This window comes from Doryrhamphus excisus, chromosome 3, assembly GCF_030265055.1.
Source record: "Doryrhamphus excisus isolate RoL2022-K1 chromosome 3, RoL_Dexc_1.0, whole genome shotgun sequence".
NCBI lineage: Eukaryota > Metazoa > Chordata > Actinopteri > Syngnathiformes > Syngnathidae > Doryrhamphus > Doryrhamphus excisus.
This window is the reverse complement of record NC_080468.1, coordinates 30,848,981-30,875,873: the sequence shown is the minus strand read 5'-3', so window position 1 is coordinate 30,875,873 and position 26,893 is coordinate 30,848,981. Positions and strand designations below refer to the sequence as shown.

Below are 26,893 nucleotides of genomic sequence, written 5' to 3'. Positions count from 1 at the left end.
TCTCTCACACACACACACACACACACACACACACACACATAGACAAACAGACACAGCTTGCACAACTGCCTCCCCCCAGTTTTGCACGACCATGCCGTAGGGGACCCCTGAAAGAGAATAAAACGAGAGGGGCGTGAACTGCATATTCACAGTGGAGCGGCATGCCACTGGGTATGTGGTTTCACTGTCCTCGCTGCGAGTAACTTTGAATATTGTTGTCTGTCTCTTCTGTATTCCTGCATTTGAGTGTGTTTTTTTACAAGTGTCACAGGAGTTTGAACCTGACAACCCACTGACTCATGACGACCTCGCATGTCTACACGCGTCAGGGTTAAACATATTGGCCTCTCATGTTACATGGTGTGACTAGGCACGTGGAGTCAGTACTCCAGTCTCCCCATTGAACGTCTGCAGCAACTGCACTAAGCCACTTGCTGCCGCTGCCTTTGCTCAGAATGAAGTCACACGAGAGCCACACAGACCGACTCCTTGAGACAACCAGAGTACGTTCTCTGAATTTGGACACAGGTCCAGTGGCTGGGCTTGTTGCGGGCGACCTGATGAGACCACCACTTAGCATGTGGCATGTGCGAGAGACTCCTCCGGGCGAGACCGCTCCAATTCATACTTACCTGGCAGGGGAGATACCATGATCAAGAAGGTGGTTCACCCAGGGCGAGGCTCAGCCATTGCACATGGGCTGAGCTGACCTCTGCGAATTCCCCAAATGTGGGAATCTCGACTGCATAATTTGTGATAGTGGGGGACTGCGTTCGCGCTCTCCCCTGATCCCGTGTTTAAAACAAGAGGCAGGTGCAGCGCCGTGCCGAGCTCCTTGGCTTGCGAGTGCAGCCGGACTCGAGCAAGAAACGACCAGGCCAGCACTACCAACGCTTGCTGGAAAGGTCTGCCCGTCCGCGGGAGACAACCAACCAACCAGCCGAGAGGCCGATCTGCTCTCAGTCAGGAAACCTCAATGAAAAACGGCAACCAGGCAGAGAAAGGGGGGTCGGCCAAGCGCCTCCACTTTACCAGCACACCGGAACCACTGGCCACAGTGGACCAGGTGGCCGTCAGAAACAACCGTCCAACTCAAGCGGAAGCGGCTCAAATTGCTGATGTCGCTCTCAGCGGCCTTCCCAGCCGCAGAGGCAACTGCTTCGGATCTTTATGTCCAAGGAAGGCAAGCAGCGACACCCAAGATGGAAGCCACAACATTGTGGTTCATGGTAAACCTACCCGCACAGGCCAGCTCCTGCACTTTGAGTCCCTTCGCCCACTGGAACCCGAGCCAGAAGCTGTCAGAAGCGCAAACAAGAGAGCCGAAAATACCGGGTCACTCACTCACCGAGGGTGGCAGACGCACAATTTACAGGCTCTGACCGCCTGTGGCTATCCCACGTGGTTTTTGTTTTTGTTTTTTTTCCTTTTTTTGTCATAGCCAACACACAAAGGGCCACCAAACCCGACCCTGAGAAGCCAAACGGAAGACGGAAAAGCCCCTTATGCCACTGGTTTGTGGAGGAAACTTGGAAGGCCTCCACCAGACAAGATCATCGTGTCAGATTCCATCCAGCGGTTGATCAATGCGACACTCACAGGGCCCCGGGAAGCGCGCACGAAACCTGAGCATCAGGAGCCGGTGGGAGACTGCAGGAGGCAAGGCTGACAAAAAGTGGCTGACACCCTCTGGAGACCGGCTGCTGCGAGGGAAACGGGGTCCACGGAGTGCGCAGACACAGTGCCCCGCTACCACGAGCCATTTCCTCTGCAGAATTACTGCTCAGGGGGCACCAAACGTGAGCACGTTCAGTGCATTTCTTTCAGCATCATCCACAAGATGCACCCCGCCAGAGTCTGCTGTTGCTGTTTACACAAGAAGGAGAAGTGCACCGTTCCTGGAAGCGCTGCAATACCAGGTCGATGCGTGGAGCGGATGGCGCAAGCCCCAATCGCAGCTCCGTGTTCCAAAAAGCAATTTAATATTTAGTCCCCTGTTGGGGGACGTATCAGATATTAAACTGATAAGAACAGATACTACACTTGATCTTAGCCAAAAGGCCGAGAAGCGATGCCGATGGGCGCTCGTAGGGGAGGAGGGCACTTCCGGCATGACAAGCTAAAGGACCGGTTGCACGCATGTTCGAATAAAATGTAGACGGAACAAACATAGCGTCAGTTATCACCCTTATATCCATTCACTTAGACAATAGAAAGTGTTTGAATGTGCTGAAGAAGAAATGTGCCCGTGACCCTGATCGGAGACCCCCAGCGAGCCCCGGGTCCTGGAGGTGCCTGGAAGCGCCAACAGCGACCCTGCAGATGTTCACGTTAATCCTGCAAGAATGTGTCAAGAAAAGAACTCGTAAAACAATGAAAGTAATTACTCTCTCTCTCACACACACACACACACACACACACACACATAGACAAACAGACACAGCTTGCACAACTGCCTCCCCCCAGTTTTGCACGACCATGCCGTAGGGGACCCCTGAAAGAGAATAAAACGAGAGGGGCGTGAACTGCATATTCACAGTGGAGCGGCATGCCACTGGGTATGTGGTTTCACTGTCCTCGCTGCGAGTAACTTTGAATATTGTTGTCTGCCTCTTCTGTATTCCTGCGTTTGAGTGTTTTTTTACAAGTGTCACAGGAGTTTGAACCTGACAACCCACTGACTCATGACGACCTCGCATGTCTACACGCGTCAGGGTTAAACATATTGGCCTCTCATGTTACATGGTGTGACTAGGCACGTGGAGTCAGTACTCCAGTCTCCCCATTGAACGTCTGCAGCAACTGCACTAAGCCACTTGCTGCCGCTGCCTTTGCTCAGAATGAAGTCACACGAGAGCCACACAGACCGACTCCTTGAGACAACCAGAGTACGTTCTCTGAATTTGGACACAGGTCCAGTGGCTGGGCTTGTTGCGGGCGACCTGATGAGACCACCACTTAGCATGTGGCATGTGCGAGAGACTCCTCCGGGCGAGACCGCTCCAATTCATACTTACCTGGCAGGGGAGATACCATGATCAAGAAGGTGGTTCACCCAGGGCGAGGCTCAGCCATTGCACATGGGCTGAGCTGACCTCTGCGAATTCCCCAAATGTGGGAATCTCGACTGCATAATTTGTGATAGTGGGGGACTGCGTTCGCGCTCTCCCCTGATCCCGTGTTTAAAACAAGAGGCAGGTGCAGCGCCGTGCCGAGCTCCTTGGCTTGCGAGTGCAGCCGGACTCGAGCAAGAAACGACCAGGCCAGCACTACCAACGCTTGCTGGAAAGGTCTGCCCGTCCGCGGGAGACAACCAACCAACCAGCCGAGAGGCCGATCTGCTCTCAGTCAGGAAACCTCAATGAAAAACGGCAACCAGGCAGAGAAAGGGGGGTCGGCCAAGCGCCTCCACTTTACCAGCACACCGGAACCACTGGCCACAGTGGACCAGGTGGCCGTCAGAAACAACCGTCCAACTCAAGCGGAAGCGGCTCAAATTGCTGATGTCGCTCTCAGCGGCCTTCCCAGCCGCAGAGGCAACTGCTTCGGATCTTTATGTCCAAGGAAGGCAAGCAGCGACACCCAAGATGGAAGCCACAACATTGTGGTTCATGGTAAACCTACCCGCACAGGCCAGCTCCTGCACTTTGAGTCCCTTCGCCCACTGGAACCCGAGCCAGAAGCTGTCAGAAGCGCAAACAAGAGAGCCGAAAATACCGGGTCACTCACTCACCGAGGGTGGCAGACGCACAATTTACAGGCTCTGACCGCCTGTGGCTATCCCACGTGGTTTTTGTTTTTGTTTTTTTTCCTTTTTTTGTCATAGCCAACACACAAAGGGCCACCAAACCCGACCCTGAGAAGCCAAACGGAAGACGGAAAAGCCCCTTATGCCACTGGTTTGTGGAGGAAACTTGGAAGGCCTCCACCAGACAAGATCATCGTGTCAGATTCCATCCAGCGGTTGATCAATGCGACACTCACAGGGCCCCGGGAAGCGCGCACGAAACCTGAGCATCAGGAGCCGGTGGGAGACTGCAGGAGGCAAGGCTGACAAAAAGTGGCTGACACCCTCTGGAGACCGGCTGCTGCGAGGGAAACGGGGTCCACGGAGTGCGCAGACACAGTGCCCCGCTACCACGAGCCATTTCCTCTGCAGAATTACTGCTCAGGGGGCACCAAACGTGAGCACGTTCAGTGCATTTCTTTCAGCATCATCCACAAGATGCACCCCGCCAGAGTCTGCTGTTGCTGTTTACACAAGAAGGAGAAGTGCACCGTTCCTGGAAGCGCTGCAATACCAGGTCGATGCGTGGAGCGGATGGCGCAAGCCCCAATCGCAGCTCCGTGTTCCAAAAAGCAATTTAATATTTAGTCCCCTGTTGGGGGACGTATCAGATATTAAACTGATAAGAACAGATACTACACTTGATCTTAGCCAAAAGGCCGAGAAGCGATGCCGATGGGCGCTCGTAGGGGAGGAGGGCACTTCCGGCATGACAAGCTAAAGGACCGGTTGCACGCATGTTCGAATAAAATGTAGACGGAACAAACATAGCGTCAGTTATCACCCTTATATCCATTCACTTAGACAATAGAAAGTGTTTGAATGTGCTGAAGAAGAAATGTGCCCGTGACCCTGATCGGAGACCCCCAGCGAGCCCCGGGTCCTGGAGGTGCCTGGAAGCGCCAACAGCGACCCTGCAGATGTTCACGTTAATCCTGCAAGAATGTGTCAAGAAAAGAACTCGTAAAACAATGAAAGTAATTACTCTCTCTCTCACACACACACACACACACACACACACACATAGACAAACAGACACAGCTTGCACAACTGCCTCCCCCCAGTTTTGCACGACCATGCCGTAGGGGACCCCTGAAAGAGAATAAAACGAGAGGGGCGTGAACTGCATATTCACAGTGGAGCGGCATGCCACTGGGTATGTGGTTTCACTGTCCTCGCTGCGAGTAACTTTGAATATTGTTGTCTGCCTCTTCTGTATTCCTGCGTTTGAGTGTTTTTTTACAAGTGTCACAGGAGTTTGAACCTGACAACCCACTGACTGCGTCAGGGTTAAACATATTGGCCTCTCATGTTACATGGTGTGACTAGGCACGTGGAGTCAGTACTCCAGTCTCCCCATTGAACGTCTGCAGCAACTGCACTAAGCCACTTGCTGCCGCTGCCTTTGCTCAGAATGAAGTCACACGAGAGCCACACAGACCGACTCCTTGAGACAACCAGAGTACGTTCTCTGAATTTGGACACAGGTCCAGTGGCTGGGCTTGTTGCGGGCGACCTGATGAGACCACCACTTAGCATGTGGCATGTGCGAGAGACTCCTCCGGGCGAGACCGCTCCAATTCATACTTACCTGGCAGGGGAGATACCATGATCAAGAAGGTGGTTCACCCAGGGCGAGGCTCAGCCATTGCACATGGGCTGAGCTGACCTCTGCGAATTCCCCAAATGTGGGAATCTCGACTGCATAATTTGTGATAGTGGGGGACTGCGTTCGCGCTCTCCCCTGATCCCGTGTTTAAAACAAGAGGCAGGTGCAGCGCCGTGCCGAGCTCCTTGGCTTGCGAGTGCAGCCGGACTCGAGCAAGAAACGACCAGGCCAGCACCACCAACGCTTGCTGGAAAGGTCTGCCCGTCCGCGGGAGACAACCAACCAACCAGCCGAGAGGCCGATCTGCTCTCAGTCAGGAAACCTCAATGAAAAACGGCAACCAGGCAGAGAAAGGGGCGTCGGCCAAGCGCCTCCACTTTACCAGCACACCGGAACCACTGGCCACAGTGGACCAGGTGGCCGTCAGAAACAACCGTCCAACTCAAGCGGAAGCGGCTCAAATTGCTGATGTCGCTCTCAGCGGCCATCCCAGCCGCAGAGGCAACTGCTTCGGATCTTTATGTCCAAGGAAGGCAAGCAGCGACACCCAAGATGGAAGCCACAACATTGTGGTTCATGGTAAACCTACCCGCACAGGCCAGCTCCTGCACTTTGAGTCCCTTCGCCCACTGGAACCCGAGCCAGAAGCTGTCAGAAGCGCAAACAAGAGAGCAGAAAATACCGGGTCACTCACTCACCGAGGGTGGCAGACGCACAATTTACAGGCTCTGACCGCCTGTGGCTATCCCACGTGGTTTTTGTTTTTGTTTTTTTTCCTCTTTTTGTCATAGCCAACACACAAAGGGCCACCAAACCCGACCCTGAGAAGCCAAACGGAAGACGGAAAAGCCCCTTATGCCACTGGTTTGTGGAGGAAACTTGGAAGGCCTCCACCAGACAAGATCATCGTGTCAGATTCCATCCAGCAGTTGATCAATGCGACACTCACAGGGCCCCGGGAAGCGCGCACGAAACCTGAGCATCAGGAGCCGGTGGGAGACTGCAGGAGGCAAGGCTGACAAAAAGTGGCTGACACCCTCTGGAGACCGGCTGCTGCGAGGGAAACGGGGTCCACGGAGTGCGCAGACACAGTGCCCCGCTACCACGAGCCATTTCCTCTGCAGAATTACTGCTCAGGGGGCACCAAACGTGAGCACGTTCAGTGCATTTCTTTCAGCATCATCCACAAGATGCACCCTGCCAGAGTCTGCTGTTGCTGTTTACACAAGAAGGAGAAGTGCACCGTTCCTGGAAGCGCTGCAATACCAGGTCGATGCGTGGAGCGGATGGCGCAAGCCCCAATCGCAGCTCCCTGTTCCAAAAAGCAATTTAATATTTAGTCCCCTGTTGGGGGACGTATCAGATATTAAACTGATAAGAACAGATACTACACTTGATCTTAGCCAAAAGGCCGAGAAGCGATGCCGATGGGCGCTCGTAGGGGAGGAGGGCACTTCCGGCATGACAAGCTAAAGGACCGGTTGCACGCATGTTCGAATAAAATGTAGACGGAACAAACATAGCGTCAGTTATCACCCTTATATCCATTCGCTTAGACAATAGAAAGTGTTTGAATGTGCTGAAGAAGAAATGTGCCCGTGACCCTGATCGGAGACCCCCAGCGAGCCCCGGGTCCTGGAGGTGCCTGGAAGCGCCAACAGCGACCCTGCAGATGTTCACGTTAATCCTGCAAGAATGTGTCAAGAAAAGAACTCGTAAAACAATGAAAGTAATTACTCTCTCACACACACACACACACACACACACACACACACATAGACAAACAGACACAGCTTGCACAACTGCCTCCCCCCAGTTTTGCACGACCATGCCGTAGGGGACCCCTGAAAGAGAATAAAACGAGAGGGGCGTGAACTGCATATTCACAGTGGAGCGGCATGCCACTGGGTATGTGGTTTCACTGTCCTCGCTGCGAGTAACTTTGAATATTGTTGTCTGTCTCTTCTGTATTCCTGCATTTGAGTGTTTTTTTTTACAAGTGTCACAGGAGTTTGAACCTGACAACCCACTGACTCATGACGACCTCGCATGTCTACACGCGTCAGGGTTAAACATATTGGCCTCTCATGTTACATGGTGTGACTAGGCACGTGGAGTCAGTACTCCAGTCTCCCCATTGAACGTCTGCAGCAACTGCACTAAGCCACTTGCTGCCGCTGCCTTTGCTCAGAATGAAGTCACACGAGAGCCACACAGACCGACTCCTTGAGACAACCAGAGTACGTTCTCTGAATTTGGACACAGGTCCAGTGGCTGGGCTTGTTGCGGGCGACCTGATGAGACCACCACTTAGCATGTGGCATGTGCGAGAGACTCCTCCGGGCGAGACCGCTCCAATTCATACTTACCTGGCAGGGGAGATACCATGATCAAGAAGGTGGTTCACCCAGGGCGAGGCTCAGCCATTGCACATGGGCTGAGCTGACCTCTGCGAATTCCCCAAATGTGGGAATCTCGACTGCATAATTTGTGATAGTGGGGGACTGCGTTCGCGCTCTCCCCTGATCCCGTGTTTAAAACAAGAGGCAGGTGCAGCGCCGTGCCGAGCTCCTTGGCTTGCGAGTGCAGCCGGACTCGAGCAAGAAACGACCAGGCCAGCACCACCAACGCTTGCTGGAAAGGTCTGCCCGTCCGCGGGAGACAACCAACCAACCAGCCGAGAGGCCGATCTGCTCTCAGTCAGGAAACCTCAATGAAAAACGGCAACCAGGCAGAGAAAGGGGCGTCGGCCAAGCGCCTCCACTTTACCAGCACACCGGAACCACTGGCCACAGTGGACCAGGTGGCCGTCAGAAACAACCGTCCAACTCAAGCGGAAGCGGCTCAAATTGCTGATGTCGCTCTCAGCGGCCTTCCCAGCCGCAGAGGCAACTGCTTCGGATCTTTATGTCCAAGGAAGGCAAGCAGCGACACCCAAGATGGAAGCCACAACATTGTGGTTCATGGTAAACCTACCCGCACAGGCCAGCTCCTGCACTTTGAGTCCCTTCGCCCACTGGAACCCGAGCCAGAAGCTGTCAGAAGCGCAAACAAGAGAGCCGAAAATACCGGGTCACTCACTCACCGAGGGTGGCAGACGCACAATTTACAGGCTCTGACCGCCTGTGGCTATCCCACGTGGTTTTTGTTTTTGTTTTTTTTTCCTTTTTTTGTCATAGCCAACACACAAAGGGCCACCAAACCCGACCCTGAGAAGCCAAACGGAAGACGGAAAAGCCCCTTATGCCACTGGTTTGTGGAGGAAACTTGGAAGGCCTCCACCAGACAAGATCATCGTGTCAGATTCCATCCAGCAGTTGATCAATGCGACACTCACAGGGCCCCGGGAAGCGCGCACGAAACCTGAGCATCAGGAGCCGGTGGGAGACTGCAGGAGGCAAGGCTGACAAAAAGTGGCTGACACCCTCTGGAGACCGGCTGCTGCGAGGGAAACGGGGTCCACGGAGTGCGCAGACACAGTGCCCCGCTACCACGAGCCATTTCCTCTGCAGAATTACTGCTCAGGGGGCACCAAACGTGAGCACGTTCAGTGCATTTCTTTCAGCATCATCCACAAGATGCACCCTGCCAGAGTCTGCTGTTGCTGTTTACACAAGAAGGAGAAGTGCACCGTTCCTGGAAGCGCTGCAATACCAGGTCGATGCGTGGAGCGGATGGCGCAAGCCCCAATCGCAGCTCCCTGTTCCAAAAAGCAATTTAATATTTAGTCCCCTGTTGGGGGACGTATCAGATATTAAACTGATAAGAACAGATACTACACTTGATCTTAGCCAAAAGGCCGAGAAGCGATGCCGATGGGCGCTCGTAGGGGAGGAGGGCACTTCCGGCATGACAAGCTAAAGGACCGGTTGCACGCATGTTCGAATAAAATGTAGACGGAACAAACATAGCGTCAGTTATCACCCTTATATCCATTCGCTTAGACAATAGAAAGTGTTTGAATGTGCTGAAGAAGAAATGTGCCCGTGACCCTGATCGGAGACCCCCAGCGAGCCCCGGGTCCTGGAGGTGCCTGGAAGCGCCAACAGCGACCCTGCAGATGTTCACGTTAATCCTGCAAGAATGTGTCAAGAAAAGAACTCGTAAAACAATGAAAGTAATTACTCTCTCACACACACACACACACACACACACACACACACACACATAGACAAACAGACACAGCTTGCACAACTGCCTCCCCCCAGTTTTGCACGACCATGCCGTAGGGGACCCCTGAAAGAGAATAAAACGAGAGGGGCGTGAACTGCATATTCACAGTGGAGCGGCATGCCACTGGGTATGTGGTTTCACTGTCCTCGCTGCGAGTAACTTTGAATATTGTTGTCTGTCTCTTCTGTATTCCTGCATTTGAGTGTTTTTTTTTACAAGTGTCACAGGAGTTTGAACCTGACAACCCACTGACTCATGACGACCTCGCATGTCTACACGCGTCAGGGTTAAACATATTGGCCTCTCATGTTACATGGTGTGACTAGGCACGTGGAGTCAGTACTCCAGTCTCCCCATTGAACGTCTGCAGCAACTGCACTAAGCCACTTGCTGCCGCTGCCTTTGCTCAGAATGAAGTCACACGAGAGCCACACAGACCGACTCCTTGAGACAACCAGAGTACGTTCTCTGAATTTGGACACAGGTCCAGTGGCTGGGCTTGTTGCGGGCGACCTGATGAGACCACCACTTAGCATGTGGCATGTGCGAGAGACTCCTCCGGGCGAGACCGCTCCAATTCATACTTACCTGGCAGGGGAGATACCATGATCAAGAAGGTGGTTCACCCAGGGCGAGGCTCAGCCATTGCACATGGGCTGAGCTGACCTCTGCGAATTCCCCAAATGTGGGAATCTCGACTGCATAATTTGTGATAGTGGGGGACTGCGTTCGCGCTCTCCCCTGATCCCGTGTTTAAAACAAGAGGCAGGTGCAGCGCCGTGCCGAGCTCCTTGGCTTGCGAGTGCAGCCGGACTCGAGCAAGAAACGACCAGGCCAGCACCACCAACGCTTGCTGGAAAGGTCTGCCCGTCCGCGGGAGACAACCAACCAACCAGCCGAGAGGCCGATCTGCTCTCAGTCAGGAAACCTCAATGAAAAACGGCAACCAGGCAGAGAAAGGGGCGTCGGCCAAGCGCCTCCACTTTACCAGCACACCGGAACCACTGGCCACAGTGGACCAGGTGGCCGTCAGAAACAACCGTCCAACTCAAGCGGAAGCGGCTCAAATTGCTGATGTCGCTCTCAGCGGCCATCCCAGCCGCAGAGGCAACTGCTTCGGATCTTTATGTCCAAGGAAGGCAAGCAGCGACACCCAAGATGGAAGCCACAACATTGTGGTTCATGGTAAACCTACCCGCACAGGCCAGCTCCTGCACTTTGAGTCCCTTCGCCCACTGGAACCCGAGCCAGAAGCTGTCAGAAGCGCAAACAAGAGAGCAGAAAATACCGGGTCACTCACTCACCGAGGGTGGCAGACGCACAATTTACAGGCTCTGACCGCCTGTGGCTATCCCACGTGGTTTTTGTTTTTGTTTTTTTTCCTCTTTTTGTCATAGCCAACACACAAAGGGCCACCAAACCCGACCCTGAGAAGCCAAACGGAAGACGGAAAAGCCCCTTATGCCACTGGTTTGTGGAGGAAACTTGGAAGGCCTCCACCAGACAAGATCATCGTGTCAGATTCCATCCAGCAGTTGATCAATGCGACACTCACAGGGCCCCGGGAAGCGCGCACGAAACCTGAGCATCAGGAGCCGGTGGGAGACTGCAGGAGGCAAGGCTGACAAAAAGTGGCTGACACCCTCTGGAGACCGGCTGCTGCGAGGGAAACGGGGTCCACGGAGTGCGCAGACACAGTGCCCCGCTACCACGAGCCATTTCCTCTGCAGAATTACTGCTCAGGGGGCACCAAACGTGAGCACGTTCAGTGCATTTCTTTCAGCATCATCCACAAGATGCACCCTGCCAGAGTCTGCTGTTGCTGTTTACACAAGAAGGAGAAGTGCACCGTTCCTGGAAGCGCTGCAATACCAGGTCGATGCGTGGAGCGGATGGCGCAAGCCCCAATCGCAGCTCCCTGTTCCAAAAAGCAATTTAATATTTAGTCCCCTGTTGGGGGACGTATCAGATATTAAACTGATAAGAACAGATACTACACTTGATCTTAGCCAAAAGGCCGAGAAGCGATGCCGATGGGCGCTCGTAGGGGAGGAGGGCACTTCCGGCATGACAAGCTAAAGGACCGGTTGCACGCATGTTCGAATAAAATGTAGACGGAACAAACATAGCGTCAGTTATCACCCTTATATCCATTCGCTTAGACAATAGAAAGTGTTTGAATGTGCTGAAGAAGAAATGTGCCCGTGACCCTGATCGGAGACCCCCAGCGAGCCCCGGGTCCTGGAGGTGCCTGGAAGCGCCAACAGCGACCCTGCAGATGTTCACGTTAATCCTGCAAGAATGTGTCAAGAAAAGAACTCGTAAAACAATGAAAGTAATTACTCTCACACACACACACACACACATAGACAAACAGACACAGCTTGCACAACTGCCTCCCCCCAGTTTTGCACGACCATGCCGTAGGGGACCCCTGAAAGAGAATAAAACGAGAGGGGCGTGAACTGCATATTCACAGTGGAGCGGCATGCCACTGGGTATGTGGTTTCACTGTCCTCGCTGCGAGTAACTTTGAATATTGTTGTCTGTCTCTTCTGTATTCCTGCATTTGAGTGTTTTTTTTTACAAGTGTCACGGGAGTTTGAACCTGACAACCCACTGACTCATGACGACCTCGCATGTCTACACGTGTCAGGGTTAAACATATTGGCCTCTCATGTTACATGGTGTGACTAGGCACGTGGAGTCAGTACTCCAGTCTCCCCATTGAACGTCTGCAGCAACTGCACTAAGCCACTTGCTGCCGCTGCCTTTGCTCAGAATGAAGTCACACGAGAGCCACACAGACCGACTCCTTGAGACAACCAGAGTACGTTCTCTGAATTTGGACACAGGTCCAGTGGCTGGGCTTGTTGCGGGCGACCTGATGAGACCACCACTTAGCATGTGGCATGTGCGAGAGACTCCTCCGGGCGAGACCGCTCCAATTCATACTTACCTGGCAGGGGAGATACCATGATCAAGAAGGTGGTTCACCCAGGGCGAGGCTCAGCCATTGCACATGGGCTGAGCTGACCTCTGCGAATTCCCCAAATGTGGGAATCTCGACTGCATAATTTGTGATAGTGGGGGACTGCGTCCGCGCTCTCCCCTGATCCCGTGTTTAAAACAAGAGGCAGGTGCAGCGCCGTGCCGAGCTCCTTGGCTTGCGAGTGCAGCCGGACTCGAGCAAGAAACGACCAGGCCAGCACTACCAACGCTTGCTGGAAAGGTCTGCCCGTCCGCGGGAGACAACCAACCAACCAACCAGCCGAGAGGCCGATCTGCTCTCAGTCAGGAAACCTCAATGAAAAACGGCAACCAGGCAGAGAAAGGGGCGTCGGCCAAGCGCCTCCACTTTACCAGCACACCGGAACCACTGGCCACAGTGGACCAGGTGGCCGTCAGAAACAACCGTCCAACTCAAGCGGAAGCGGCTCAAATTGCTGATGTCGCTCTCAGCGGCCTTCCCAGCCGCACAGGCAACTGCTTCGGATCTTTATGTCCAAGGAAGGCAAGCAGCGACACCCAAGATGGAAGCCACAACATTGTGGTTCATGGTAAACCTACCCGCACAGGCCAGCTCCTGCACTTTGAGTCCCTTCGCCCACTGGAACCCGAGCCAGAAGCTGTCAGAAGCGCAAACAAGAGAGCAGAAAATACCGGGTCACTCACTCACCGAGGGTGGCAGACGCACAATTTACAGGCTCTGACCGCCTGTGGCTATCCCACGTGGTTTTTGTTTTTGTTTTTTTTCCTTTTTTTGTCATAGCCAACACACAAAGGGCCACCAAACCCGACCCTGAGAAGCCAAACGGAAGACGGAAAAGCCCCTTATGCCACTGGTTTGTGGAGGAAACTTGGAAGGCCTCCACCAGACAAGATCATCGTGTCAGATTCCATCCAGCGGTTGATCAATGCGACACTCACAGGGCCCCGGGAAGCGCGCACGAAACCTGAGCATCAGGAGCCGGTGGGAGACTGCAGGAGGCAAGGCTGACAAAAAGTGGCTGACACCCTCTGGAGACCGGCTGCTGCGAGGGAAACGGGGTCCACGGAGTGCGCAGACACAGTGCCCCGCTACCACGAGCCATTTCCTCTGCAGAATTACTGCTCAGGGGGCACCAAACGTGAGCACGTTCAGTGCATTTCTTTCAGCATCATCCACAAGATGCACCCTGCCAGAGTCTGCTGTTGCTGTTTACACAAGAAGGAGAAGTGCACCGTTCCTGGAAGCGCTGCAATACCAGGTCGATGCGTGGAGCGGATGGCGCAAGCCCCAATCGCAGCTCCCTGTTCCAAAACGCAATTTAATATTTAGTCCCCTGTTGGGGGACGTATCAGATATTAAACTGATAAGAACAGATACTACACTTGATCTTAGCCAAAAGGCCGAGAAGCGATGCCGATGGGCGCTCGTAGGGGAGGAGGGCACTTCCGGCATGACAAGCTAAAGGACCGGTTGCACGCATGTTCGAATAAAATGTAGACGGAACAAACATAGCGTCAGTTATCACCCTTATATCCATTCGCTTAGACAATAGAAAGTGTTTGAATGTGCTGAAGAAGAAATGTGCCCGTGACCCTGATCGGAGACCCCCAGCGAGCCCCGGGTCCTGGAGGTGCCTGGAAGCGCCAACAGCGACCCTGCAGATGTTCACGTTAATCCTGCAAGAATGTGTCAAGAAAAGAACTCGTAAAACAATGAAAGTAATTACTCTCACACACACACACACACACATAGACAAACAGACACAGCTTGCACAACTGCCTCCCCCCAGTTTTGCACGACCATGCCGTAGGGGACCCCTGAAAGAGAATAAAACGAGAGGGGCGTGAACTGCATATTCACAGTGGAGCGGCATGCCACTGGGTATGTGGTTTCACTGTCCTCGCTGCGAGTAACTTTGAATATTGTTGTCTGTCTCTTCTGTATTCCTGCATTTGAGTGTTTTTTTTTACAAGTGTCACGGGAGTTTGAACCTGACAACCCACTGACTCATGACGACCTCGCATGTCTACACGTGTCAGGGTTAAACATATTGGCCTCTCATGTTACATGGTGTGACTAGGCACGTGGAGTCAGTACTCCAGTCTCCCCATTGAACGTCTGCAGCAACTGCACTAAGCCACTTGCTGCCGCTGCCTTTGCTCAGAATGAAGTCACACGAGAGCCACACAGACCGACTCCTTGAGACAACCAGAGTACGTTCTCTGAATTTGGACACAGGTCCAGTGGCTGGGCTTGTTGCGGGCGACCTGATGAGACCACCACTTAGCATGTGGCATGTGCGAGAGACTCCTCCGGGCGAGACCGCTCCAATTCATACTTACCTGGCAGGGGAGATACCATGATCAAGAAGGTGGTTCACCCAGGGCGAGGCTCAGCCATTGCACATGGGCTGAGCTGACCTCTGCGAATTCCCCAAATGTGGGAATCTCGACTGCATAATTTGTGATAGTGGGGGACTGCGTCCGCGCTCTCCCCTGATCCCGTGTTTAAAACAAGAGGCAGGTGCAGCGCCGTGCCGAGCTCCTTGGCTTGCGAGTGCAGCCGGACTCGAGCAAGAAACGACCAGGCCAGCACTACCAACGCTTGCTGGAAAGGTCTGCCCGTCCGCGGGAGACAACCAACCAACCAACCAGCCGAGAGGCCGATCTGCTCTCAGTCAGGAAACCTCAATGAAAAACGGCAACCAGGCAGAGAAAGGGGCGTCGGCCAAGCGCCTCCACTTTACCAGCACACCGGAACCACTGGCCACAGTGGACCAGGTGGCCGTCAGAAACAACCGTCCAACTCAAGCGGAAGCGGCTCAAATTGCTGATGTCGCTCTCAGCGGCCTTCCCAGCCGCACAGGCAACTGCTTCGGATCTTTATGTCCAAGGAAGGCAAGCAGCGACACCCAAGATGGAAGCCACAACATTGTGGTTCATGGTAAACCTACCCGCACAGGCCAGCTCCTGCACTTTGAGTCCCTTCGCCCACTGGAACCCGAGCCAGAAGCTGTCAGAAGCGCAAACAAGAGAGCAGAAAATACCGGGTCACTCACTCACCGAGGGTGGCAGACGCACAATTTACAGGCTCTGACCGCCTGTGGCTATCCCACGTGGTTTTTGTTTTTGTTTTTTTTCCTTTTTTTGTCATAGCCAACACACAAAGGGCCACCAAACCCGACCCTGAGAAGCCAAACGGAAGACGGAAAAGCCCCTTATGCCACTGGTTTGTGGAGGAAACTTGGAAGGCCTCCACCAGACAAGATCATCGTGTCAGATTCCATCCAGCGGTTGATCAATGCGACACTCACAGGGCCCCGGGAAGCGCGCACGAAACCTGAGCATCAGGAGCCGGTGGGAGACTGCAGGAGGCAAGGCTGACAAAAAGTGGCTGACACCCTCTGGAGACCGGCTGCTGCGAGGGAAACGGGGTCCACGGAGTGCGCAGACACAGTGCCCCGCTACCACGAGCCATTTCCTCTGCAGAATTACTGCTCAGGGGGCACCAAACGTGAGCACGTTCAGTGCATTTCTTTCAGCATCATCCACAAGATGCACCCTGCCAGAGTCTGCTGTTGCTGTTTACACAAGAAGGAGAAGTGCACCGTTCCTGGAAGCGCTGCAATACCAGGTCGATGCGTGGAGCGGATGGCGCAAGCCCCAATCGCAGCTCCCTGTTCCAAAAAGCAATTTAATATTTAGTCCCCTGTTGGGGGACGTATCAGATATTAAACTGATAAGAACAGATACTACACTTGATCTTAGCCAAAAGGCCGAGAAGCGATGCCGATGGGCGCTCGTAGGGGAGGAGGGCACTTCCGGCATGACAAGCTAAAGGACCGGTTGCACGCATGTTCGAATAAAATGTAGACGGAACAAACATAGCGTCAGTTATCACCCTTATATCCATTCGCTTAGACAATAGAAAGTGTTTGAATGTGCTGAAGAAGAAATGTGCCCGTGACCCTGATCGGAGACCCCCAGCGAGCCCCGGGTCCTGGAGGTGCCTGGAAGCGCCAACAGCGACCCTGCAGATGTTCACGTTAATCCTGCAAGAATGTGTCAAGAAAAGAACTCGTAAAACAATGAAAGTAATTACTCTCACACACACACACACACACATAGACAAACAGACACAGCTTGCACAACTGCCTCCCCCCAGTTTTGCACGACCATGCCGTAGGGGACCCCTGAAAGAGAATAAAACGAGAGGGGCGTGAACTGCATATTCACAGTGGAGCGGCATGCCACTGGGTATGTGGTTTCACTGTCCTCGCTGCGAGTAACTTTGAATATTGTTGTCTGTCTCTTCTGTATTCCTGCATCTGAGTGTTTTTTTTTACAAGTGTCACGGGAGTTTGAACCTGACAACCCACTGACTCATGACGACCTCGCATGTCTACACGTGTCAGGGTTAAACATATTGGCCTCTCATGTTACATGGTGTGACTAGGCACGTGGAGTCAGTACTCCAGTCTCCCCATTGAACGTCTGCAGCAACTGCACTAAGCCACTTGCTGCCGCTGCCTTTGCTCAGAATGAAGTCACACGAGAGCCACACAGACCGACTCCTTGAGACAACCAGAGTACGTTCTCTGAATTTGGACACAGGTCCAGTGGCTGGGCTTGTTGCGGGCGACCTGATGAGACCACCACTTAGCATGTGGCATGTGCGAGAGACTCCTCCGGGCGAGACCGCTCCAATTCATACTTACCTGGCAGGGGAGATACCATGATCAAGAAGGTGGTTCACCCAGGGCGAGGCTCAGCCATTGCACATGGGCTGAGCTGACCTCTGCGAATTCCCCAAATGTGGGAATCTCGACTGCATAATTTGTGATAGTGGGGGACTGCGTCCGCGCTCTCCCCTGATCCCGTGTTTAAAACAAGAGGCAGGTGCAGCGCCGTGCCGAGCTCCTTGGCTTGCGAGTGCAGCCGGACTCGAGCAAGAAACGACCAGGCCAGCACTACCAACGCTTGCTGGAAAGGTCTGCCCGTCCGCGGGAGACAACCAACCAACCAACCAGCCGAGAGGCCGATCTGCTCTCAGTCAGGAAACCTCAATGAAAAACGGCAACCAGGCAGAGAAAGGGGCGTCGGCCAAGCGCCTCCACTTTACCAGCACACCGGAACCACTGGCCACAGTGGACCAGGTGGCCGTCAGAAACAACCGTCCAACTCAAGCGGAAGCGGCTCAAATTGCTGATGTCGCTCTCAGCGGCCTTCCCAGCCGCACAGGCAACTGCTTCGGATCTTTATGTCCAAGGAAGGCAAGCAGCGACACCCAAGATGGAAGCCACAACATTGTGGTTCATGGTAAACCTACCCGCACAGGCCAGCTCCTGCACTTTGAGTCCCTTCGCCCACTGGAACCCGAGCCAGAAGCTGTCAGAAGCGCAAACAAGAGAGCAGAAAATACCGGGTCACTCACTCACCGAGGGTGGCAGACGCACAATTTACAGGCTCTGACCGCCTGTGGCTATCCCACGTGGTTTTTGTTTTTGTTTTTTTTCCTTTTTTTGTCATAGCCAACACACAAAGGGCCACCAAACCCGACCCTGAGAAGCCAAACGGAAGACGGAAAAGCCCCTTATGCCACTGGTTTGTGGAGGAAACTTGGAAGGCCTCCACCAGACAAGATCATCGTGTCAGATTCCATCCAGCGGTTGATCAATGCGACACTCACAGGGCCCCGGGAAGCGCGCACGAAACCTGAGCATCAGGAGCCGGTGGGAGACTGCAGGAGGCAAGGCTGACAAAAAGTGGCTGACACCCTCTGGAGACCGGCTGCTGCGAGGGAAACGGGGTCCACGGAGTGCGCAGACACAGTGCCCCGCTACCACGAGCCATTTCCTCTGCAGAATTACTGCTCAGGGGGCACCAAACGTGAGCACGTTCAGTGCATTTCTTTCAGCATCATCCACAAGATGCACCCTGCCAGAGTCTGCTGTTGCTGTTTACACAAGAAGGAGAAGTGCACCGTTCCTGGAAGCGCTGCAATACCAGGTCGATGCGTGGAGCGGATGGCGCAAGCCCCAATCGCAGCTCCCTGTTCCAAAACGCAATTTAATATTTAGTCCCCTGTTGGGGGACGTATCAGATATTAAACTGATAAGAACAGATACTACACTTGATCTTAGCCAAAAGGCCGAGAAGCGATGCCGATGGGCGCTCGTAGGGGAGGAGGGCACTTCCGGCATGACAAGCTAAAGGACCGGTTGCACGCATGTTCGAATAAAATGTAGACGGAACAAACATAGCGTCAGTTATCACCCTTATATCCATTCGCTTAGACAATAGAAAGTGTTTGAATGTGCTGAAGAAGAAATGTGCCCGTGACCCTGATCGGAGACCCCCAGCGAGCCCCGGGTCCTGGAGGTGCCTGGAAGCGCCAACAGCGACCCTGCAGATGTTCACGTTAATCCTGCAAGAATGTGTCAAGAAAAGAACTCGTAAAACAATGAAAGTAATTACTCTCACACACACACACACACACATAGACAAACAGACACAGCTTGCACAACTGCCTCCCCCCAGTTTTGCACGACCATGCCGTAGGGGACCCCTGAAAGAGAATAAAACGAGAGGGGCGTGAACTGCATATTCACAGTGGAGCGGCATGCCACTGGGTATGTGGTTTCACTGTCCTCGCTGCGAGTAACTTTGAATATTGTTGTCTGTCTCTTCTGTATTCCTGCATTTGAGTGTTTTTTTTTACAAGTGTCACGGGAGTTTGAACCTGACAACCCACTGACTCATGACGACCTCGCATGTCTACACGTGTCAGGGTTAAACATATTGGCCTCTCATGTTACATGGTGTGACTAGGCACGTGGAGTCAGTACTCCAGTCTCCCCATTGAACGTCTGCAGCAACTGCACTAAGCCACTTGCTGCCGCTGCCTTTGCTCAGAATGAAGTCACACGAGAGCCACACAGACCGACTCCTTGAGACAACCAGAGTACGTTCTCTGAATTTGGACACAGGTCCAGTGGCTGGGCTTGTTGCGGGCGACCTGATGAGACCACCACTTAGCATGTGGCATGTGCGAGAGACTCCTCCGGGCGAGACCGCTCCAATTCATACTTACCTGGCAGGGGAGATACCATGATCAAGAAGGTGGTTCACCCAGGGCGAGGCTCAGCCATTGCACATGGGCTGAGCTGACCTCTGCGAATTCCCCAAATGTGGGAATCTCGACTGCATAATTTGTGATAGTGGGGGACTGCGTCCGCGCTCTCCCCTGATCCCGTGTTTAAAACAAGAGGCAGGTGCAGCGCCGTGCCGAGCTCCTTGGCTTGCGAGTGCAGCCGGACTCGAGCAAGAAACGACCAGGCCAGCACTACCAACGCTTGCTGGAAAGGTCTGCCCGTCCGCGGGAGACAACCAACCAACCAGCCGAGAGGCCGATCTGCTCTCAGTCAGGAAACCTCAATGAAAAACGGCAACCAGGCAGAGAAAGGGGCGTCGGCCAAGCGCCTCCACTTTACCAGCACACCGGAACCACTGGCCACAGTGGACCAGGTGGCCGTCAGAAACAACCGTCCAACTCAAGCGGAAGCGGCTCAAATTGCTGATGTCGCTCTCAGCGGCCTTCCCAGCCGCACAGGCAACTGCTTCGGATCTTTATGTCCAAGGAAGGCAAGCAGCGACACCCAAGATGGAAGCCACAACATTGTGGTTCATGGTAAACCTACCCGCACAGGCCAGCTCCTGCACTTTGAGTCCCTTCGCCCACTGGAACCCGAGCCAGAAGCTGTCAGAAGCGCAAACAAGAGAGCAGAAAATACCGGGTCACTCACTCACCGAGGGTGGCAGACGCACAATTTACAGGCTCTGACCGCCTGTGGCTATCCCACGTGGTTTTTGTTTTTGTTTTTTTTCCTTTTTTTGTCATAGCCAACACACAAAGGGCCACCAAACCCGACCCTGAGAAGCCAAACGGAAGACGGAAAAGCCCCTTATGCCACTGGTTTGTGGAGGAAACTTGGAAGGCCTCCACCAGACAAGATCATCGTGTCAGATTCCATCCAGCGGTTGATCAATGCGACACTCACAGGGCCCCGGGAAGCGCGCACGAAACCTGAGCATCAGGAGCCGGTGGGAGACTGCAGGAGGCAAGGCTGACAAAAAGTGGCTGACACCCTCTGGAGACCGGCTGCTGCGAGGGAAACGGGGTCCACGGAGTGCGCAGACACAGTGCCCCGCTACCACGAGCCATTTCCTCTGCAGAATTACTGCTCAGGGGGCACCAAACGTGAGCACGTTCAGTGCATTTCTTTCAGCATCATCCACAAGATGCACCCTGCCAGAGTCTGCTGTTGCTGTTTACACAAGAAGGAGAAGTGCACCGTTCCTGGAAGCGCTGCAATACCAGGTCGATGCGTGGAGCGGATGGCGCAAGCCCCAATCGCAGCTCCCTGTTCCAAAAAGCAATTTAATATTTAGTCCCCTGTTGGGGGACGTATCAGATATTAAACTGATAAGAACAGATACTACACTTGATCTTAGCCAAAAGGCCGAGAAGCGATGCCGATGGGCGCTCGTAGGGGAGGAGGGCACTTCCGGCATGACAAGCTAAAGGACCGGTTGCACGCATGTTCGAATAAAATGTAGACGGAACAAACATAGCGTCAGTTATCACCCTTATATCCATTCGCTTAGACAATAGAAAGTGTTTGAATGTGCTGAAGAAGAAATGTGCCCGTGACCCTGATCGGAGACCCCCAGCGAGCCCCGGGTCCTGGAGGTGCCTGGAAGCGCCAACAGCGACCCTGCAGATGTTCACGTTAATCCTGCAAGAATGTGTCAAGAAAAGAACTCGTAAAACAATGAAAGTAATTACTCTCACACACACACACACACACATAGACAAACAGACACAGCTTGCACAACTGCCTCCCCCCAGTTTTGCACGACCATGCCGTAGGGGACCCCTGAAAGAGAATAAAACGAGAGGGGCGTGAACTGCATATTCACAGTGGAGCGGCATGCCACTGGGTATGTGGTTTCACTGTCCTCGCTGCGAGTAACTTTGAATATTGTTGTCTGTCTCTTCTGTATTCCTGCATCTGAGTGTTTTTTTTTACAAGTGTCACGGGAGTTTGAACCTGACAACCCACTGACTCATGACGACCTCGCATGTCTACACGTGTCAGGGTTAAACATATTGGCCTCTCATGTTACATGGTGTGACTAGGCACGTGGAGTCAGTACTCCAGTCTCCCCATTGAACGTCTGCAGCAACTGCACTAAGCCACTTGCTGCCGCTGCCTTTGCTCAGAATGAAGTCACACGAGAGCCACACAGACCGACTCCTTGAGACAACCAGAGTACGTTCTCTGAATTTGGACACAGGTCCAGTGGCTGGGCTTGTTGCGGGCGACCTGATGAGACCACCACTTAGCATGTGGCATGTGCGAGAGACTCCTCCGGGCGAGACCGCTCCAATTCATACTTACCTGGCAGGGGAGATACCATGATCAAGAAGGTGGTTCACCCAGGGCGAGGCTCAGCCATTGCACATGGGCTGAGCTGACCTCTGCGAATTCCCCAAATGTGGGAATCTCGACTGCATAATTTGTGATAGTGGGGGACTGCGTCCGCGCTCTCCCCTGATCCCGTGTTTAAAACAAGAGGCAGGTGCAGCGCCGTGCCGAGCTCCTTGGCTTGCGAGTGCAGCCGGACTCGAGCAAGAAACGACCAGGCCAGCACTACCAACGCTTGCTGGAAAGGTCTGCCCGTCCGCGGGAGACAACCAACCAACCAACCAGCCGAGAGGCCGATCTGCTCTCAGTCAGGAAACCTCAATGAAAAACGGCAACCAGGCAGAGAAAGGGGCGTCGGCCAAGCGCCTCCACTTTACCAGCACACCGGAACCACTGGCCACAGTGGACCAGGTGGCCGTCAGAAACAACCGTCCAACTCAAGCGGAAGCGGCTCAAATTGCTGATGTCGCTCTCAGCGGCCTTCCCAGCCGCACAGGCAACTGCTTCGGATCTTTATGTCCAAGGAAGGCAAGCAGCGACACCCAAGATGGAAGCCACAACATTGTGGTTCATGGTAAACCTACCCGCACAGGCCAGCTCCTGCACTTTGAGTCCCTTCGCCCACTGGAACCCGAGCCAGAAGCTGTCAGAAGCGCAAACAAGAGAGCAGAAAATACCGGGTCACTCACTCACCGAGGGTGGCAGACGCACAATTTACAGGCTCTGACCGCCTGTGGCTATCCCACGTGGTTTTTGTTTTTGTTTTTTTTCCTTTTTTTGTCATAGCCAACACACAAAGGGCCACCAAACCCGACCCTGAGAAGCCAAACGGAAGACGGAAAAGCCCCTTATGCCACTGGTTTGTGGAGGAAACTTGGAAGGCCTCCACCAGACAAGATCATCGTGTCAGATTCCATCCAGCGGTTGATCAATGCGACACTCACAGGGCCCCGGGAAGCGCGCACGAAACCTGAGCATCAGGAGCCGGTGGGAGACTGCAGGAGGCAAGGCTGACAAAAAGTGGCTGACACCCTCTGGAGACCGGCTGCTGCGAGGGAAACGGGGTCCACGGAGTGCGCAGACACAGTGCCCCGCTACCACGAGCCATTTCCTCTGCAGAATTACTGCTCAGGGGGCACCAAACGTGAGCACGTTCAGTGCATTTCTTTCAGCATCATCCACAAGATGCACCCTGCCAGAGTCTGCTGTTGCTGTTTACACAAGAAGGAGAAGTGCACCGTTCCTGGAAGCGCTGCAATACCAGGTCGATGCGTGGAGCGGATGGCGCAAGCCCCAATCGCAGCTCCCTGTTCCAAAAAGCAATTTAATATTTAGTCCCCTGTTGGGGGACGTATCAGATATTAAACTGATAAGAACAGATACTACACTTGATCTTAGCCAAAAGGCCGAGAAGCGATGCCGATGGGCGCTCGTAGGGGAGGAGGGCACTTCCGGCATGACAAGCTAAAGGACCGGTTGCACGCATGTTCGAATAAAATGTAGACGGAACAAACATAGCGTCAGTTATCACCCTTATATCCATTCGCTTAGACAATAGAAAGTGTTTGAATGTGCTGAAGAAGAAATGTGCCCGTGACCCTGATCGGAGACCCCCAGCGAGCCCCGGGTCCTGGAGGTGCCTGGAAGCGCCAACAGCGACCCTGCAGATGTTCACGTTAATCCTGCAAGAATGTGTCAAGAAAAGAACTCGTAAAACAATGAAAGTAATTACTCTCACACACACACACACACACATAGACAAACAGACACAGCTTGCACAACTGCCTCCCCCCAGTTTTGCACGACCATGCCGTAGGGGACCCCTGAAAGAGAATAAAACGAGAGGGGCGTGAACTGCATATTCACAGTGGAGCGGCATGCCACTGGGTATGTGGTTTCACTGTCCTCGCTGCGAGTAACTTTGAATATTGTTGTCTGTCTCTTCTGTATTCCTGCATCTGAGTGTTTTTTTTTACAAGTGTCACGGGAGTTTGAACCTGACAACCCACTGACTCATGACGACCTCGCATGTCTACACGTGTCAGGGTTAAACATATTGGCCTCTCATGTTACATGGTGTGACTAGGCACGTGGAGTCAGTACTCCAGTCTCCCCATTGAACGTCTGCAGCAACTGCACTAAGCCACTTGCTGCCGCTGCCTTTGCTCAGAATGAAGTCACACGAGAGCCACACAGACCGACTCCTTGAGACAACCAGAGTACGTTCTCTGAATTTGGACACAGGTCCAGTGGCTGGGCTTGTTGCGGGCGACCTGATGAGACCACCACTTAGCATGTGGCATGTGCGAGAGACTCCTCCGGGCGAGACCGCTCCAATTCATACTTACCTGGCAGGGGAGATACCATGATCAAGAAGGTGGTTCACCCAGGGCGAGGCTCAGCCATTGCACATGGGCTGAGCTGACCTCTGCGAATTCCCCAAATGTGGGAATCTCGACTGCATAATTTGTGATAGTGGGGGACTGCGTCCGCGCTCTCCCCTGATCCCGTGTTTAAAACAAGAGGCAGGTGCAGCGCCGTGCCGAGCTCCTTGGCTTGCGAGTGCAGCCGGACTCGAGCAAGAAACGACCAGGCCAGCACTACCAACGCTTGCTGGAAAGGTCTGCCCGTCCGCGGGAGACAACCAACCAACCAACCAGCCGAGAGGCCGATCTGCTCTCAGTCAGGAAACCTCAATGAAAAACGGCAACCAGGCAGAGAAAGGGGCGTCGGCCAAGCGCCTCCACTTTACCAGCACACCGGAACCACTGGCCACAGTGGACCAGGTGGCCGTCAGAAACAACCGTCCAACTCAAGCGGAAGCGGCTCAAATTGCTGATGTCGCTCTCAGCGGCCTTCCCAGCCGCACAGGCAACTGCTTCGGATCTTTATGTCCAAGGAAGGCAAGCAGCGACACCCAAGATGGAAGCCACAACATTGTGGTTCATGGTAAACCTACCCGCACAGGCCAGCTCCTGCACTTTGAGTCCCTTCGCCCACTGGAACCCGAGCCAGAAGCTGTCAGAAGCGCAAACAAGAGAGCAGAAAATACCGGGTCACTCACTCACCGAGGGTGGCAGACGCACAATTTACAGGCTCTGACCGCCTGTGGCTATCCCACGTGGTTTTTGTTTTTGTTTTTTTTCCTTTTTTTGTCATAGCCAACACACAAAGGGCCACCAAACCCGACCCTGAGAAGCCAAACGGAAGACGGAAAAGCCCCTTATGCCACTGGTTTGTGGAGGAAACTTGGAAGGCCTCCACCAGACAAGATCATCGTGTCAGATTCCATCCAGCGGTTGATCAATGCGACACTCACAGGGCCCCGGGAAGCGCGCACGAAACCTGAGCATCAGGAGCCGGTGGGAGACTGCAGGAGGCAAGGCTGACAAAAAGTGGCTGACACCCTCTGGAGACCGGCTGCTGCGAGGGAAACGGGGTCCACGGAGTGCGCAGACACAGTGCCCCGCTACCACGAGCCATTTCCTCTGCAGAATTACTGCTCAGGGGGCACCAAACGTGAGCACGTTCAGTGCATTTCTTTCAGCATCATCCACAAGATGCACCCTGCCAGAGTCTGCTGTTGCTGTTTACACAAGAAGGAGAAGTGCACCGTTCCTGGAAGCGCTGCAATACCAGGTCGATGCGTGGAGCGGATGGCGCAAGCCCCAATCGCAGCTCCCTGTTCCAAAACGCAATTTAATATTTAGTCCCCTGTTGGGGGACGTATCAGATATTAAACTGATAAGAACAGATTTTTTTTTTTTTTTTTGAAACTGTTTATTGTCACTAATACAAGATTTCACCACATTTCATTATTTTTGAAAACTGCCCTTTAAAAAAAGTAAAATACACACCACATTTAATATAAAAGTAAACAACTTTTTGTTTTTGTTAAAAACTAGTGCTGTGGGCAGTAAAATGTGTAAAATTTGTACAAAACATTTTAAAATATCATAAAAAGGAGCTTCAATGTCTTCTGCTCTACAGGAGCGCAGTGAGTCCTTATCAATAGTCTCTACATCCCACTCTCCCAGACAGCTAATCTCCAGGACACTGTCAGGGTACCCTCAGATCCTTATCCTTCTTCTCTTTCTCCTCCTTCTTCTCTCGGAGAGTCAGGCTGCCGCTGCCGAGACCTTTTCAGTGAAGCTCCGGGTGCCACCTCCGGGTGGGCACAGACGATTCTTCTTTGTGGCTGTGTCCTTGGCCCGCCGCTTGCAGCTGTGAGGGTTGCTGCAGCCATTCGGATCACAGCCACGGGGGGGATCTGTCTGTGCCTCCTTACCAGCAAGTTGCGGGAGGTCCAGATGGCGTCTTTGATGGCGGCGAGGGCGAGCCACTGCTGTCCGAAGTCTCTGTCGGTTGACTTCTGGTGGCTCACCCCGTACAGCACAAGCTGTTCATTTAGGACCTCCCTTGCTGGCAAGTCCGGGAAATTTAGGTCGCCGGCTGTCGCCCACAGGTCTACGGCAGCACTGCACTCCCAGAGGAGGTGCCTCACCGACTCTGGTGCGCCACAACCCGGTCGGGGGCAAGTTGGGTTCGCTGACATTCCTCGGGAGTGCATAACAGACCTGACTGGGAGGATCTCGTGGGCCACCATCCATGACAGGTCCCGAAGTCTGTCTGGGAGAGCAGGATGGTTCACGTTGCGCCAAACCGATGTGGGCTCGCCGAATGCAAGCCCGCGCACTGGACTCACTGGGTCCCGCTCCTGCACAACAGAAATGACAGAGCGATGATTTTTTAAAATGTCAACTGTTTGTTTTTCCAAATTAAAATGTTTTAAAAAAGTCCTTATAAATATATATGCCGGTGTAAGTTAAAAGCCACAGGTAT

General features: G+C 53.5%; 21 non-coding genes and 1 pseudogene across 21 annotated transcripts; 11 read left to right on the top strand and 11 right to left on the bottom strand.

Moving 5' to 3' along the window:
• Positions 1 to 624: 624 nt before the first annotated feature.
• On the top strand, positions 625 to 788 carry LOC131126821 (U1 spliceosomal RNA). Its single transcript, XR_009129340.1, has one exon. It is a non-coding gene; the product is annotated as a U1 spliceosomal RNA (small nuclear RNA).
• Positions 789 to 1,882: 1,094 nt separating this feature from the next.
• On the bottom strand, positions 1,883 to 2,073 carry LOC131126918 (U2 spliceosomal RNA). The gene has a single exon (XR_009129433.1). It is a non-coding gene; the product is annotated as a U2 spliceosomal RNA (small nuclear RNA).
• Positions 2,074 to 3,009: 936 nt separating this feature from the next.
• LOC131126820 (U1 spliceosomal RNA) lies at positions 3,010 to 3,173 on the top strand. The gene has a single exon (XR_009129339.1). It is a non-coding gene; the product is annotated as a U1 spliceosomal RNA (small nuclear RNA).
• A 1,094-nt stretch (positions 3,174 to 4,267) lies between these two features.
• On the bottom strand, positions 4,268 to 4,458 carry LOC131126917 (U2 spliceosomal RNA). Its single transcript, XR_009129432.1, has one exon. It is a non-coding gene; the product is annotated as a U2 spliceosomal RNA (small nuclear RNA).
• A 912-nt stretch (positions 4,459 to 5,370) lies between these two features.
• LOC131126819 (U1 spliceosomal RNA) lies at positions 5,371 to 5,534 on the top strand. Its single transcript, XR_009129338.1, has one exon. It is a non-coding gene; the product is annotated as a U1 spliceosomal RNA (small nuclear RNA).
• Positions 5,535 to 6,628: 1,094 nt separating this feature from the next.
• LOC131126910 (U2 spliceosomal RNA) lies at positions 6,629 to 6,819 on the bottom strand. Its single transcript, XR_009129425.1, has one exon. It is a non-coding gene; the product is annotated as a U2 spliceosomal RNA (small nuclear RNA).
• A 938-nt stretch (positions 6,820 to 7,757) lies between these two features.
• Positions 7,758 to 7,921, top strand: LOC131126818 (U1 spliceosomal RNA). The gene has a single exon (XR_009129337.1). It is a non-coding gene; the product is annotated as a U1 spliceosomal RNA (small nuclear RNA).
• A 1,095-nt stretch (positions 7,922 to 9,016) lies between these two features.
• LOC131126909 (U2 spliceosomal RNA) lies at positions 9,017 to 9,207 on the bottom strand. The gene has a single exon (XR_009129424.1). It is a non-coding gene; the product is annotated as a U2 spliceosomal RNA (small nuclear RNA).
• A 942-nt stretch (positions 9,208 to 10,149) lies between these two features.
• LOC131126817 (U1 spliceosomal RNA) lies at positions 10,150 to 10,313 on the top strand. The gene has a single exon (XR_009129336.1). It is a non-coding gene; the product is annotated as a U1 spliceosomal RNA (small nuclear RNA).
• A 1,094-nt stretch (positions 10,314 to 11,407) lies between these two features.
• On the bottom strand, positions 11,408 to 11,598 carry LOC131126908 (U2 spliceosomal RNA). Its single transcript, XR_009129423.1, has one exon. It is a non-coding gene; the product is annotated as a U2 spliceosomal RNA (small nuclear RNA).
• Positions 11,599 to 12,520: 922 nt separating this feature from the next.
• LOC131126860 (U1 spliceosomal RNA) lies at positions 12,521 to 12,684 on the top strand. The gene has a single exon (XR_009129378.1). It is a non-coding gene; the product is annotated as a U1 spliceosomal RNA (small nuclear RNA).
• A 1,098-nt stretch (positions 12,685 to 13,782) lies between these two features.
• On the bottom strand, positions 13,783 to 13,973 carry LOC131126938 (U2 spliceosomal RNA). The gene has a single exon (XR_009129452.1). It is a non-coding gene; the product is annotated as a U2 spliceosomal RNA (small nuclear RNA).
• Positions 13,974 to 14,895: 922 nt separating this feature from the next.
• LOC131126859 (U1 spliceosomal RNA) lies at positions 14,896 to 15,059 on the top strand. The gene has a single exon (XR_009129377.1). It is a non-coding gene; the product is annotated as a U1 spliceosomal RNA (small nuclear RNA).
• Positions 15,060 to 16,157: 1,098 nt separating this feature from the next.
• On the bottom strand, positions 16,158 to 16,348 carry LOC131126907 (U2 spliceosomal RNA). Its single transcript, XR_009129422.1, has one exon. It is a non-coding gene; the product is annotated as a U2 spliceosomal RNA (small nuclear RNA).
• A 922-nt stretch (positions 16,349 to 17,270) lies between these two features.
• LOC131126858 (U1 spliceosomal RNA) lies at positions 17,271 to 17,434 on the top strand. Its single transcript, XR_009129376.1, has one exon. It is a non-coding gene; the product is annotated as a U1 spliceosomal RNA (small nuclear RNA).
• Positions 17,435 to 18,532: 1,098 nt separating this feature from the next.
• On the bottom strand, positions 18,533 to 18,723 carry LOC131126936 (U2 spliceosomal RNA). The gene has a single exon (XR_009129450.1). It is a non-coding gene; the product is annotated as a U2 spliceosomal RNA (small nuclear RNA).
• Positions 18,724 to 19,645: 922 nt separating this feature from the next.
• LOC131126856 (U1 spliceosomal RNA) lies at positions 19,646 to 19,809 on the top strand. Its single transcript, XR_009129374.1, has one exon. It is a non-coding gene; the product is annotated as a U1 spliceosomal RNA (small nuclear RNA).
• Positions 19,810 to 20,903: 1,094 nt separating this feature from the next.
• On the bottom strand, positions 20,904 to 21,094 carry LOC131126906 (U2 spliceosomal RNA). The gene has a single exon (XR_009129421.1). It is a non-coding gene; the product is annotated as a U2 spliceosomal RNA (small nuclear RNA).
• A 922-nt stretch (positions 21,095 to 22,016) lies between these two features.
• Positions 22,017 to 22,180, top strand: LOC131126855 (U1 spliceosomal RNA). The gene has a single exon (XR_009129373.1). It is a non-coding gene; the product is annotated as a U1 spliceosomal RNA (small nuclear RNA).
• A 1,098-nt stretch (positions 22,181 to 23,278) lies between these two features.
• LOC131126905 (U2 spliceosomal RNA) lies at positions 23,279 to 23,469 on the bottom strand. Its single transcript, XR_009129420.1, has one exon. It is a non-coding gene; the product is annotated as a U2 spliceosomal RNA (small nuclear RNA).
• A 922-nt stretch (positions 23,470 to 24,391) lies between these two features.
• LOC131126854 (U1 spliceosomal RNA) lies at positions 24,392 to 24,555 on the top strand. The gene has a single exon (XR_009129372.1). It is a non-coding gene; the product is annotated as a U1 spliceosomal RNA (small nuclear RNA).
• Positions 24,556 to 25,653: 1,098 nt separating this feature from the next.
• LOC131126965 (U2 spliceosomal RNA) lies at positions 25,654 to 25,833 on the bottom strand (annotated as a pseudogene).
• Between the last annotated feature and the right edge of the window lie 1,060 nt (positions 25,834 to 26,893).